Source organism: Canis lupus, chromosome 15 (genome assembly GCF_003254725.2).
Source record: "Canis lupus dingo isolate Sandy chromosome 15, ASM325472v2, whole genome shotgun sequence".
In the NCBI taxonomy this organism is placed as follows: Eukaryota; Metazoa; Chordata; class Mammalia; order Carnivora; family Canidae; genus Canis; species Canis lupus.
The window spans coordinates 30,305,968-30,317,674 of NC_064257.1; the positions used below are offsets into that span (position 1 = coordinate 30,305,968).

At 37.4% G+C, this 11,707-nt stretch overlaps 1 long non-coding RNA gene across 1 annotated transcript; it reads left to right on the forward strand.

The window, feature by feature from the left end:
• The first annotated feature begins 1,381 nt into the window (after positions 1 to 1,381).
• Positions 1,382 to 2,342, forward strand: LOC118350813 (uncharacterized). Its single transcript, XR_004805328.2, has 2 exons — positions 1,382 to 1,601; positions 2,176 to 2,342. It is a non-coding gene; the product is annotated as an uncharacterized LOC118350813 (long non-coding RNA).
• The last annotated feature ends 9,365 nt before the right edge of the window (positions 2,343 to 11,707 follow it).

The following is an 11,707-nucleotide window of genomic DNA, read 5'->3' on the forward strand; positions in this document are numbered from 1 at the left end:
TAGTGCTGGTAAGTGTAAAGATGTCAGAATCAACTTTTAAACTATGACAGCGCAGTGCAACGCTTTGTGGTTGTTTTTGGAAAGTGCTCCTTAAATCTGGTCATTGAAAAGTATTTTCTTTTGGTTTTAGACATGTATTTAGATGTACCTGAAATAAACTAATCATTGTTAGGTTATACAAAGAAGAAGAAGGCATATAATTTATAGTGGAGAAGGATTTTTAAAATGTTCTTAAAAACTATGTTAACATGGATTTCTCCCTGACTATACATAGCCATTCATCCTAGAGATTTTAATTAGCGTCTAATAATTGCTAACAAATTTAAGTATAAATTAGCTTTCAGGAAATATCTCCCTATTTAAAAGAGCAAACTGTATTCTAGATTTTGGAGGGGTTTTAATATTTACACTTAAATATATTTCATTTTAAATAAATTTCATTTTATTTGTTCCTTCTTATTTTTCTGTTTTTATGCAGAAAAGTTATGCTTATTATACTCCAGAGTCTGTGATTTTCAGCTGCTGCAGCAAACAACCACCAAGTAACACTTTATCTTATATGTATGCATTTTCAAGTAAAATTATTGTTCTGTTAAAATCATGTAATCCCAGTAAACCTTCACTCTAAAGTGTTTTTGTTAAGAAAGGTGTATCACACCTGGCTTAAATTGGCAAGAACAAAGCCAAAATAGGAGAAACATCAGCTTGTTACATAATTAAAAAAAAAATTACTCAGCTCAATTACAGTTGCATGTGCTCCCACACTTAAGTTAAAAATCTTTTAAATAAAAAATTTCAAATTTGGACTGATATTCCCAAGCAATGTCAGAGCCTGGGGGTGGGGTGGGGTTACTCCATCTTACAATGACTGAAACACAAAAGAAATGTCTTCAATACTGCTGATCTGAAAATAGTCTTTCCAGAATAAACTTTTTTTTTTGCAAGGAGCTGAAAAGAATAGGCTTTTTTTTTTTTTTTCCTTAAAATCAGGCTTTTGAAAGCCCCTGTTGCTTGCTATGGTCCATCAGCATTGGCATTTGGCATTCCATCTGTTCCTCAAATAGGACTAGCTAGGCATTCACAAAGTCATCCTCTCTTCCTAGGATACTCCTACCCCTTCTGCTTACCCAACCGGATCTGGGACCTTCTCTTTCCTCAAGTGTAAACATCATCTTGTCCAGACATCTTCCCATACCAATCAGTCCAAAGTAGGTTCCTGGTTAGTCTCTGCAATAACACTTTTTCTTCACTGTACTTGACATAATGTATGCATACAATACCTCATCAAATTTAGAATGCCAGCAATTGTTAGACATGCCACTGTATTCCATATCACAAAGGGGGGGGGGGGGGGAAGGTGCTAATTAAGCTATGACACTCTCTCGATTTTAGGATATTTCCTGATGTCAGAATATATTAAAAGATAAAGGAAAAAATGTGTGCCTTAGAATTGATGGGACATCATCTATGTGCATATAGATCTGTGTCTCTCTGTGGTCAAAAGTGTGACAATCAAGGGCAAGAACCATTTCTGTATTGTTTACTCTGCAGGCCTAGCAACCAGCACATTGTCTAGCACATCGTCCATGTTTAATGAATAAGTAAGTAGATGGCCAGATGGCCACGAAGATAGTTCGTTGTAAAATAACATGTTATGTGAGAAGGTCGGATTCTCATTCACATGTCCATTTTTTTCACACTCGGAAATGTGAGCATAAATCATGATAGTAAAAGATAAGAAATAGGAAATAAAAGGATTTCCCAGAACCACTCCTCTTAACAAACAATAACCTTTTATAACATGGACCTAAAGTCTACCCATGTTTACCTCTAGTTCAACTCACTTCGTAAACTTTTTGAATCTGATATCAAAAGGGATCAGAAGGGTCATGTGGTACAACTCCAGTTAATTTCTGGAACCACATACCACCCCATTCGTACAAAAGGAAGATTAAATTAGACAATCTCTACCGTCCCTCTGATGTATTAGACACTTAGTGGTGGAGAATTTAACATCTTACAGTGTGTACGTTCACTATCTAGTTGACATTGTCTGCGTTGTCTTAAAAAACTGAAGAAGAAAAGATTATTCAGCCAGCCAATATTTAAACTCACATTGGCCTCTAGATCTATTTTTCATATTAGCTACATTTTCTTTTTTCTTTTCTTTTTTAGCTACATTTTCTTAATTACTGGGGCATGTTTTACCTGGGAAGTGAACATCCGATGCTACTGTAGCCCCAAAGCAATTCTCCACAGAAGCTGAAAAGAAGTCTAAACACCTATTTTAGCTTATAGCATTATTGCCTTAGCAAAATAAAAATGCTCTTGGTGAAAATCCAGCTCTTACTGAAATTATCATTAATGTTCTTTAGGTTTTACTACATATGGGTATAAAAATACATATTAATAGGAGATCAAGTAAGTTGTAGTAACAGCAGAAGGTGTGTGCTTTGGCATCCTCTGTAATGATGTATTAATTGCTCTGTGGCGGTATGCCTCTCTTTCTCCTTATTTTCAGTCCATAAACCATGACCTCAGCTGATCTAGGACAGTAACAGAGGCAATGCCTTGCTAACATAATGAGGACAGAGCCAGTGAAGCTGCCTGGAAAAGATTCCAGGTTACTGGACCGGTTCGACTTAATGCTAATTTGGGCATAGAATTATCTTTTTAAAGCTCTTCAGTATTCTTAGCTGAAAGGCAAGATGACAAGTACAGCAATTCAAGTTACTGCTCCATTGCTTTTTCGCTAGGTGTGAGACAACGCTTTGCCCTGTTAAATCAAAGCAAATAATGTTACAGAGTCATTTCCAGATTTATAGCTCAACCCAGAAGGTTGATGCTTATTGGGAAGTTTCCAGAATTGGATCAAATTTTCAATTCAAATGAATAGAGCGGCTATGCGTCCCATGCCTCATAAATCTCCAAATTTAACTTCAAGCCTGTTCCCTTCCTCCAGATGGCTGGGGGGAAAGAGGGAGGATTAGCAAGCAAACCCAAAGAGACACACTTCCTGTGTACTCAATAATGTTTCCCTCCCAACTAGCTTGTATTGAAGTTAGCCTTACTAAACAGAAATTACCCAGATAAACAATACATTTTAAGTATGTGGACGGTTTTAACCCCTTAGGGAGTGCCCCTTCATAAAGCCATTAAACTAGAGGGGTTTTTTTTCCCTCAAAAATAAAAGGTTAGATGGACAGAATCAACAATGAAAAAATCATTTGCCCGAGGGTATCTTGGGTCCCTTCTCCTCCGCTATAAGCCAGTACTTACCTTCACAGGGATGGCTTGTGTCCCCACAAATCAGAGACCTAGCTCAGGCCTTTGGGATTTTGTGGGGTGATGAATGACTTCTCTCCCCCTTACTTCATTCCCCAGGGGAAACATGTGTTAGGCAAAGGCTGAAGAAAGTATGAAGGGAAAAGGCAAAGCAAAGAGGAAAGAGAAATCCAATATGGCCTTTTTTCCTCATCCATCTCCAAATCTTTTTAATATCAAAAATATGTCATGAGGATACATATATGCATTAGATGGAAGTAGTAGACAGTGAAGATATGCAAGAATATTTACAAAAGATTTAATGCTTACTACTCACTTTCTAGACTCTTCTGATGACGTTTAGGTTTTACAAAAGCTCTATTGATTTTTTCTATATTTGTTCACTGTTTTTATTTTACCTACCTTTCACCCATCATCATCATATCTTTATAACTCAAGCAATCAGAGCCTCAAATCAAGTGGAGGAGATTTCCTCCTGAAGGAGTGGAATTTCACTTTGTTTTTTCTCAGAAGATCAGAAGGCATCAGAATTCCCTCAGCTCACTCAGATAATCCTCCCTTTCTTTCCTTTACCTCGTTCTTTATCTTCTCTTCTAAACTTTTGATTATTTCTCCTCCATCTTTTCCATCTCCAAGATCTTCATTGATCTCAGAACACTGTGTCTCATGAACATGGCAGGTGGTAAAAAGGTATGTGTTGGAGCTGACTACAGGGCAAAAAGTAAAAATATCGCATGTTTACAAACACATGGACCAAAGGGGATGCCATATACATCTTGTTATCATGTATGTTGGTACAACTCCTTCGGGAAACTATCTAACTCTACCTATTAAAGTCGAGCATATGCATACTCCCTGACCAAGAACTACATTAATAAATATGCAACAGAAACTGCACCAAAAGTCATATAAAAGAATGTTCAGCAACATCGTTCATAATAGCCAAAACCTGGCAATCGCTCAGTTGTCCTTCATCAATAGAATGGATAAATTCTACAACCGAATATTATATAAATATTAGAAGAAGTTATTGCTTCACATAACATGAGTGAATCTCACAACCATAATATTAGATTAAAGCAAACAAAAACAGTGAGTACTGTGGAGAGAGAAGTTTCAAGAATGGGAAAAAATAACTCATGAAGATAAGTTAAGATAAAGGACTCTGATTTCTCCACTGTAAGAAAATGCCCTTTATGCCCTTTCTTACAACTCTTCAAGGTCTAGCACTTGAATAAACTTTGTTTACCTCCTGAATAAGTCCTAAATTTTCCCTAATTGCAACAGCTCAGAATCTGACCTATTCCCTGAATGATCTGACGAGCATTGAATCTAACTAATACAAATCATTAGGTAATACCAGTCGACCTCCCAAGTCAAGCTTGAAACTATGCGTGGTAATAAAATGATAAGTACAATATACAGTAATGAGCTAATAATTTTTAAGTGGAGAGAAGGAGAAGGCAATCATCATGGTTATATCGTATCCAAAAATATTAGAGGAATAGCAATCATACATATACATTGATTCTGACTATCTTCTGGCTCAAAGTAATGGGCTAAAACTTCCTGAATTTTATTCCCCTAAAAAAAAAAAAAAAAAGGTTGAGAGGATAACCGTTGATAGATAAAAGTGGGAATGGCGATATGATAATGATTGCTAACATTAATTAACTCCAGATGCCTGTGTTTATCCACTGTTATTCTAACTCCCCATCATGCAGCACTGGGGTGTTATTCTATTCATGCAGGGTCCACACTTATATTTACATATCCCAGTGTGTCATGCTTGACCTTTTTCAACAACGCTGCAATTTTGACTTATGCTCAACTTACTCTAACGCCAGATCGTGCTCTGACAGAAAGTTACATGATAAATAATATAAAAAGTTGGTCATCAGAGTAGAATACAATATTGTATATGAGAAAAATTAATTTATGGTTTATTTTTATGACTGTGACTGTACTTTGCTATTATTCAGATATAGCATCTCAGTCCCAGTCTAACCCAGGACTGAGATGACACGGACAGTGTCTTCTATAAAAAGCCCGTGAGGACACAGTGGGTGTGCTGGCACACAACACATTCTTGAATGATGCATATTATGAGGCTTATGTTGTGAAAGAGCCACAAAAAATTTTAATCCTAGAATATAGCTCTGCCCACTACAATCTCCCATTCTGCAGTTTAGGATATATACCAACTAATACTGACATTAATCTACCAGAAAATATTTTCAAAGAAAGTCTGCTACAATACATAATATATTTGCACACTATATGCTTGTGTAGCCAAAGCCAAATGGAATTGATTTCTTAAAATTACCATGAGCTGGCTATATCCATACCACTCCTATACGTCACTAACACAGAGAATCAAAACAAGGTCAAAATTGCTTTGACGGTAAAAAATTTTTCTTTTTCCAATATCTTCTGGGTCCTCTAGGTTACAAGTTGTTACTCTAAACGGTAAAACAAGAATCATCTTATTCATGTTTTTCCAATTCCCATTGGCAGATACACTTTATTCTTAGAACTAACAATATGACCCTTATTTAATAATCCTTGTTGTGTAGATTAACCCCACCCCCTTGGACTTCATTCTGCTTTCCTAACTTTATTTTCCCATTTCCTAATTTGTTATGCCTATTTTAACTCTCTCATCATATTGCTGGTAGCTGGGTAAACCATTTTACATTCTCTTCTGGAAAACAGCAGTTGTGCCAGTTGGGGTCCTCTGAGAAGAAGATGGCAAGATGTGATTAGGCATGTAAGAGACTTTTCCGGGGGAATGCTGGGGAAAAGACAAAGAGGAGACAGCAAAAGGAACCAGGAAGGGGCCTCTACTGTAAGATGCAGACAGGACACTTCTGAAAGCAAAGGAGAAGGAACCTGGGTTGGGGAAAGAGTCTCTGGCTGCAAGGCAGGTCTGTGATAGCTTCAGCCAGGTGAATGGGGAGTTGCTGAGCCAAAACTGGTCTTTAGAAAGGTCCTAGATCCCAGTACCATGCAGCCTTTGGCCAGGGTGGCCCCAGTGGCAGATCCTAAGGGAGGGTGGCTTCGGCTCTTCCTAGCTATGCTCCCCTAGCAGGTGTCCCTGAAGGAGACGTCAGTGGTAGGTCTCCATGGCCATCACAGCAGTATAGACGGGAAAATAAATACACGGGAAAATACTCCCAGGCCAACACGTCTTTGTCATGTCGAAGCTGTGACACTAATTCTGTCCAAACACCTACCTCCTTAAACCTAACATTTTCACTTGTCCAGGTTAGAGCAGATGAGAATCACATACTGAGATGTACAGTGGCCAAACCATGTTTGAGTGCCTCCCCTTCATAATAGACCAAAAAGAAAAAAAAAAAAAAAAAGCCCCAGGTTGTGACTTCCTGACACCTGTGATATTGGATTTGCTGGCAACGTGTAATTGTTTCAGCTATTTCTCCTGTTTGGTTCTTTTTCACTGTGCCACGCAGCAAGATAAAATAGGAAGGGGATCTCAGGTTTTGCTTTCCCTTCTGTTTCCATGGACACAAGTTTAGAATTTCATATGAAAGTCAAAATCTGTCACTCTCATTAAGTCTGCTCTTGGAGCTACTTTGCTAACAGCTTAGACTAATGCAGTAAAATAATTAGAAGCCAGCAAAGAAAACACACACACAACAAAGGGAAATGAGCCCCTTCGCAAAGAGGAACGACTGGTGGGCGTTGTGGAGGGAGCTTGTGTCTAGGGCAAGGGGTGAAAAGGCAACAGAGTGCTTACTGGACACAAGTGTTGCAGAGTCTGCGATGAAATCTCGGCATGCAGCGTGGATGTAGTTGGCTTTTAAGCCAGAAACAATAGAATTAATGTTCCTTTTAAACAGAATGCATCCTAATGGTTAGCACCATACCCGCCTCCCGCTGGCTCTTACACAAACATGTGAATGTAGCCGCAGAACAGTTTCAAGAATCTTGCCATCAACACACTTACCATTCAAAAAAAAAAAATTCCTAATTATCTTCAGCCTAATTGATTTTGGCTAGTTTACCATTTTGCATGCCCCAGCTCTATGGAGCCCTGTCGTATCATTCTCATCACATAAGGCTTACTAAGGCCTTACTGTGTGTGAGGGGCCCTGGCAGGCTACATTTACCCAGAAAGAACCTGAGGGAACTTTGTTCTAAGGTGGTATTATATCCCAAAATATAATTTCCATCATATTCAAAACTATAAATTTTTAAAACCAAAATAAGGAAGGAATTACTAAATTATAAACAGCTCCTCATTTCCCTGGGAGGATTTATTTCAATAATATCACAACACTAAAATGATTAAATTTGTGCACTTAACCCTGTCGCTGAAGTGTTTGGTGTGGAATTGGGTTGTACTCTTGTTACGAGCTCCTACATTCAGAGCTGTCCACCTGATTAGGTCGGACCCACCCAAGATAATCTCCTTTGTGAATAATCTAAAACCTAATAATAATAAAGAACCTTCCTTCCATTTCTGAAATCCCTTCACTTTTGCAGTAGGATGTAACCTAATCAGAGAAGTAAAACCCATTATACTCACAATTCCACCTGCCAGCAAGATTTGGGGATTACGCGGGTTATCTACACCAGGGGCTGGGAATCTTGGAGGCCATCTTAGAAGTTTGCCTACCACAGATGAAGACTAAATCTTCTCTTGATAGATAGTGATAGATTTGTATCACAATAATTAAATCATAACTGGATTTATTTGTCAAAATGCTATGCCAGATGAGCATCAATACGTATTTTTAGCTAAATTTAGGAGCTCCCATACATATAGACTTTGATTGAAGGTAGCCATGGTAACTGGAAATTCCATTATAGTCTTAGTACCAGAAGTTTTTCCCTCTATCATCCCAATCCTGAGAGAGCGTGCTTATGTGTGTGGGCACCCCTGGGGTTGAGGGTTAGGGGATGTGTTTTTTCTAAGTAGAAAGGTTGATATTTAAAATTAATCAGAAATATATCACCAACAAATGTTCGATGATATTTTTAATGTAAGAATCACTTCAACATTTCTTCTTCAGAGAATATGAATGATTTCATTCTCCATATGAATATGAAGATATAAATAAATATCTTCTGTATACCATATGTATAGGGTATATGGTGTGTGTGTATGTGTGTGTGTGTATTTTCTAGGCAAGTTTGAACACTATTCAAAGATTGGTCTTCATTTTAAGTTAGACATTTAACACCTCTTAGGCCAAAATTACCTCTCCATGGGGAATCTCACTCTAACAAAGTTTCTCTGACATAAAATTTCCTGATCTAGGCAGTGGAATTCTGTATTAAACTAAGCAACATACTTTGCAACAACCTTTCAAATATCACAGTCAAAAGCCCATGAAGAATTATTTTCAAGACCTATTGTGTGACAGGCACTATTCTAGACTGTGGAAAAACAGCTATTTTCTAAAGGATAGTTTAAGCAAATAAAAAATAACAATAAAATAAATAAAATCTTTAAATAATAATAATAACAAATAGGAGAGTTGCAGGTAATGACACATGCTATGAAGAAAATGAAACAAGCTGATTGAACAGGACTGAATTAAGAGCAGAGGAGACAAGGGGAGGTTAATTTAACTTATTTATGAAAAAAGTTCTCATTGAAGCATTTACATTGTAAGTGGGATGACAAAAAATGAGACCAGTTAAGAGAAAAGATGAAGACAAGAGCTTCCAGGTAAAGGGATCAACAGGTGCAAAAACCTATGGTAGAAACTATCTTGGTGTGTTCAAGGAATACAAAGAAAGCCAAGTGGTGCTAGAGTTCCATGGAGGGAAAAAAAGGAAGAATGAAAGTCAGGTCACGGTTTTTTGTTTCTAGGTACAATTGGTAGCCATTGTAAGACTGATTGGAACTACGTTGCTTTTAAAAAAATCACTCTGGACGCTGGATTAGGAGTGGTATTTGATAGCACCCACCCATATGTGTTGATTATCACTGAAAACACAAATGCATAACTTGTCGTAGGGAAACACTTGCTTTATTTTCACTGTTTAGTATTTATTTTTGTTTTTAACATATCTCTCAATTAGCAAGATATCTTTCTATTTGGCATAGATCTTGTAACAGTTATTTCTGATTAAAACCTTAAAAGGAAGTGTCAAAGAAATGTCATAAATATTTTTCTCCACTGGCTGTTATTTTAAAAAACCCAAAGGAAATGTGAACTCCAAACTTGTCCCTTCATCAGTGTGTTCTTTTTCCTCCATTAATATGCTATGGTTTGTTATTTTAGAGTTGCTAAGGAGTACAAATATGATATTATGGCCTTCATATTCTTAAGCAGGAAAACCAACATTAGTGCACCTATTTGCAGTGAAAAGGAGCAAGATTTTTTCATGATAGAGGAAAGTCAAATTTGACAGGACTCTTCTTTTCTTCTTAATAACCTGTTTTCAACAGCTATTAAACTAGCTTTCCCAGCTATATTTTGGTATGCATGAACACACGTCCAGTTGATCTCCCCAACAAACCACCATCATTTTGTTCACTTTAAGTGGTTAGGATTTTAAATATCTAAGCAACTTACCTTGCAGTGCTAAAACAAAACAAAAGAAAAAAACCCAAACTAACAAAAAGACAAGAATATGAGTAGATTTCAAAAGATTTTCACTCCTTCAAGCAATATAGAAAATGGAGCCCAGGAAACCTAAAGTCAAAAGTCAGGAGCACCAGGGGTATTCTGATTTCAGTAATGAGAGACTACATAATGAGAACAAGTTCTATGGTATAAATGCTTCTACTAAAGGCATTGAGGAACCAAGAGAGCAGCGAAGAGGACCCAAGAGAAACCAGAAACCCAAAAAGAACAATTCTGCATTAGAGGCCATTTTTTATGTGTGTTCCAGTACCAGATAAAGTGATTGAGAAGCTGAGAAACTTAGCTGGAGAGCTTTTGCCGGTTGGCCAGAGCTTGGGGGACAAAGTTTGGGGCCAGGGTCCACCAAGGAGGAGAGCCTGGGTGAACCCTCCTTGCTTTCTGTTAAGACCCTGAAAGATCCATCTCATGGATGAATCCAGAATAGACAGGCCTTTAAAGGATTGCAGCACTTTAAAGTTTACAGCACAAACGTATCATACTGCAAACTCAATCAGAAGCCTGACAGAAGAAGGTGGCATTATCCAAAACCTCAAGTTCTTTTTATAAACAGTTGCACAGAAATACAACAAAATACAACCAAAAATAACCAGGCACCAGAGAAATAAATAATATAAACTTAAAAGAGCAGAAGAAAGAGATGATAGATAGCAAGTGATAATGACACTTTTTTAAGGTTTTAGACTTACCAGACACAGACTTTAAAATAACAATATTTACAGGTTGAAGAAGATAAAAGCCACGATCAAGAATTTTGGCAGAAAACTAGAAACTATCATTAACCAAGAGACACATCGAAGCTCTATAAGCTTCATTGAAAAACACAACAAGTGAACTTAAAAATGCAATGGATGAGGTTAACAACAGATAAGATGACAGGAAGAGAAAAATGTGACATGCAGCTTAGAAATATTCAGAATAAAGTGAGACAAAAAAAAAAGTAAACATATAGCTGAGGCCATGAGAGATTCTAACATATATATAACAGGAGTCGTAAAAAAAAGATACAGAGGATTGGGACAGAAGCAATATTTGAAGGATAATGGCTCAAAAGACAAAATCAAAGATTCAGGAATTCCCACTTAATCGGTGCAGTGTAAAAGCTTTCTTTCTGAAGCAAGACCCAGGACACTGATGCCCCCATTAACACCTTTATTTCCCACTGAGTTAAATATTCTAGCCAATAAACTAAGGCCCGCCAAAATAATAGAAGCTTTAAGAATAATAACAAAGAAACACAGCTGGCATTGTTCTCAGACAACACGATTATGTGAATAGAAAATCCAAAAGAATCTATAGTTAAATTATTAAAATTACTGTACCTACTTCAAGCTGAGCCACAACTACCAAGTATTGGCTGAGGCTCTGGCGCTGATTCAGATTGTACCAGGCACTGTGGGGGATGAAATGGTCAAAGTTTATCCTTCTTTACCAAGACCTCATAAACTATTTAGAGAGGACTATGGACACAATCTGTTGCAAAACAGTGTCTCATCTATTCCTTTGGGCGTTTGCTCATTCAGCAAAGGGATATCGGCTTCCTGCCTACCGTGAATTGAGCGTTTTTTTCTGAGAAGCTAAGAAATATAAAGCTGAATAAGACTTGTTAAATATTTGAAGGATCCTTGTTTAAGGTGGAATCAGGAGCGTTCAAAGAGATAGGCAACAAAGCCTGGCAGAGACAGGGAATGTTTCACAGAGGATGCAGGACCCGAACTAGGCTCTCAGTAGTAGACAGAATTTGGATAGAATCAAGACTAGGAGAGGAAAATAGAAATAAAGACTGTGTGGTCACACCT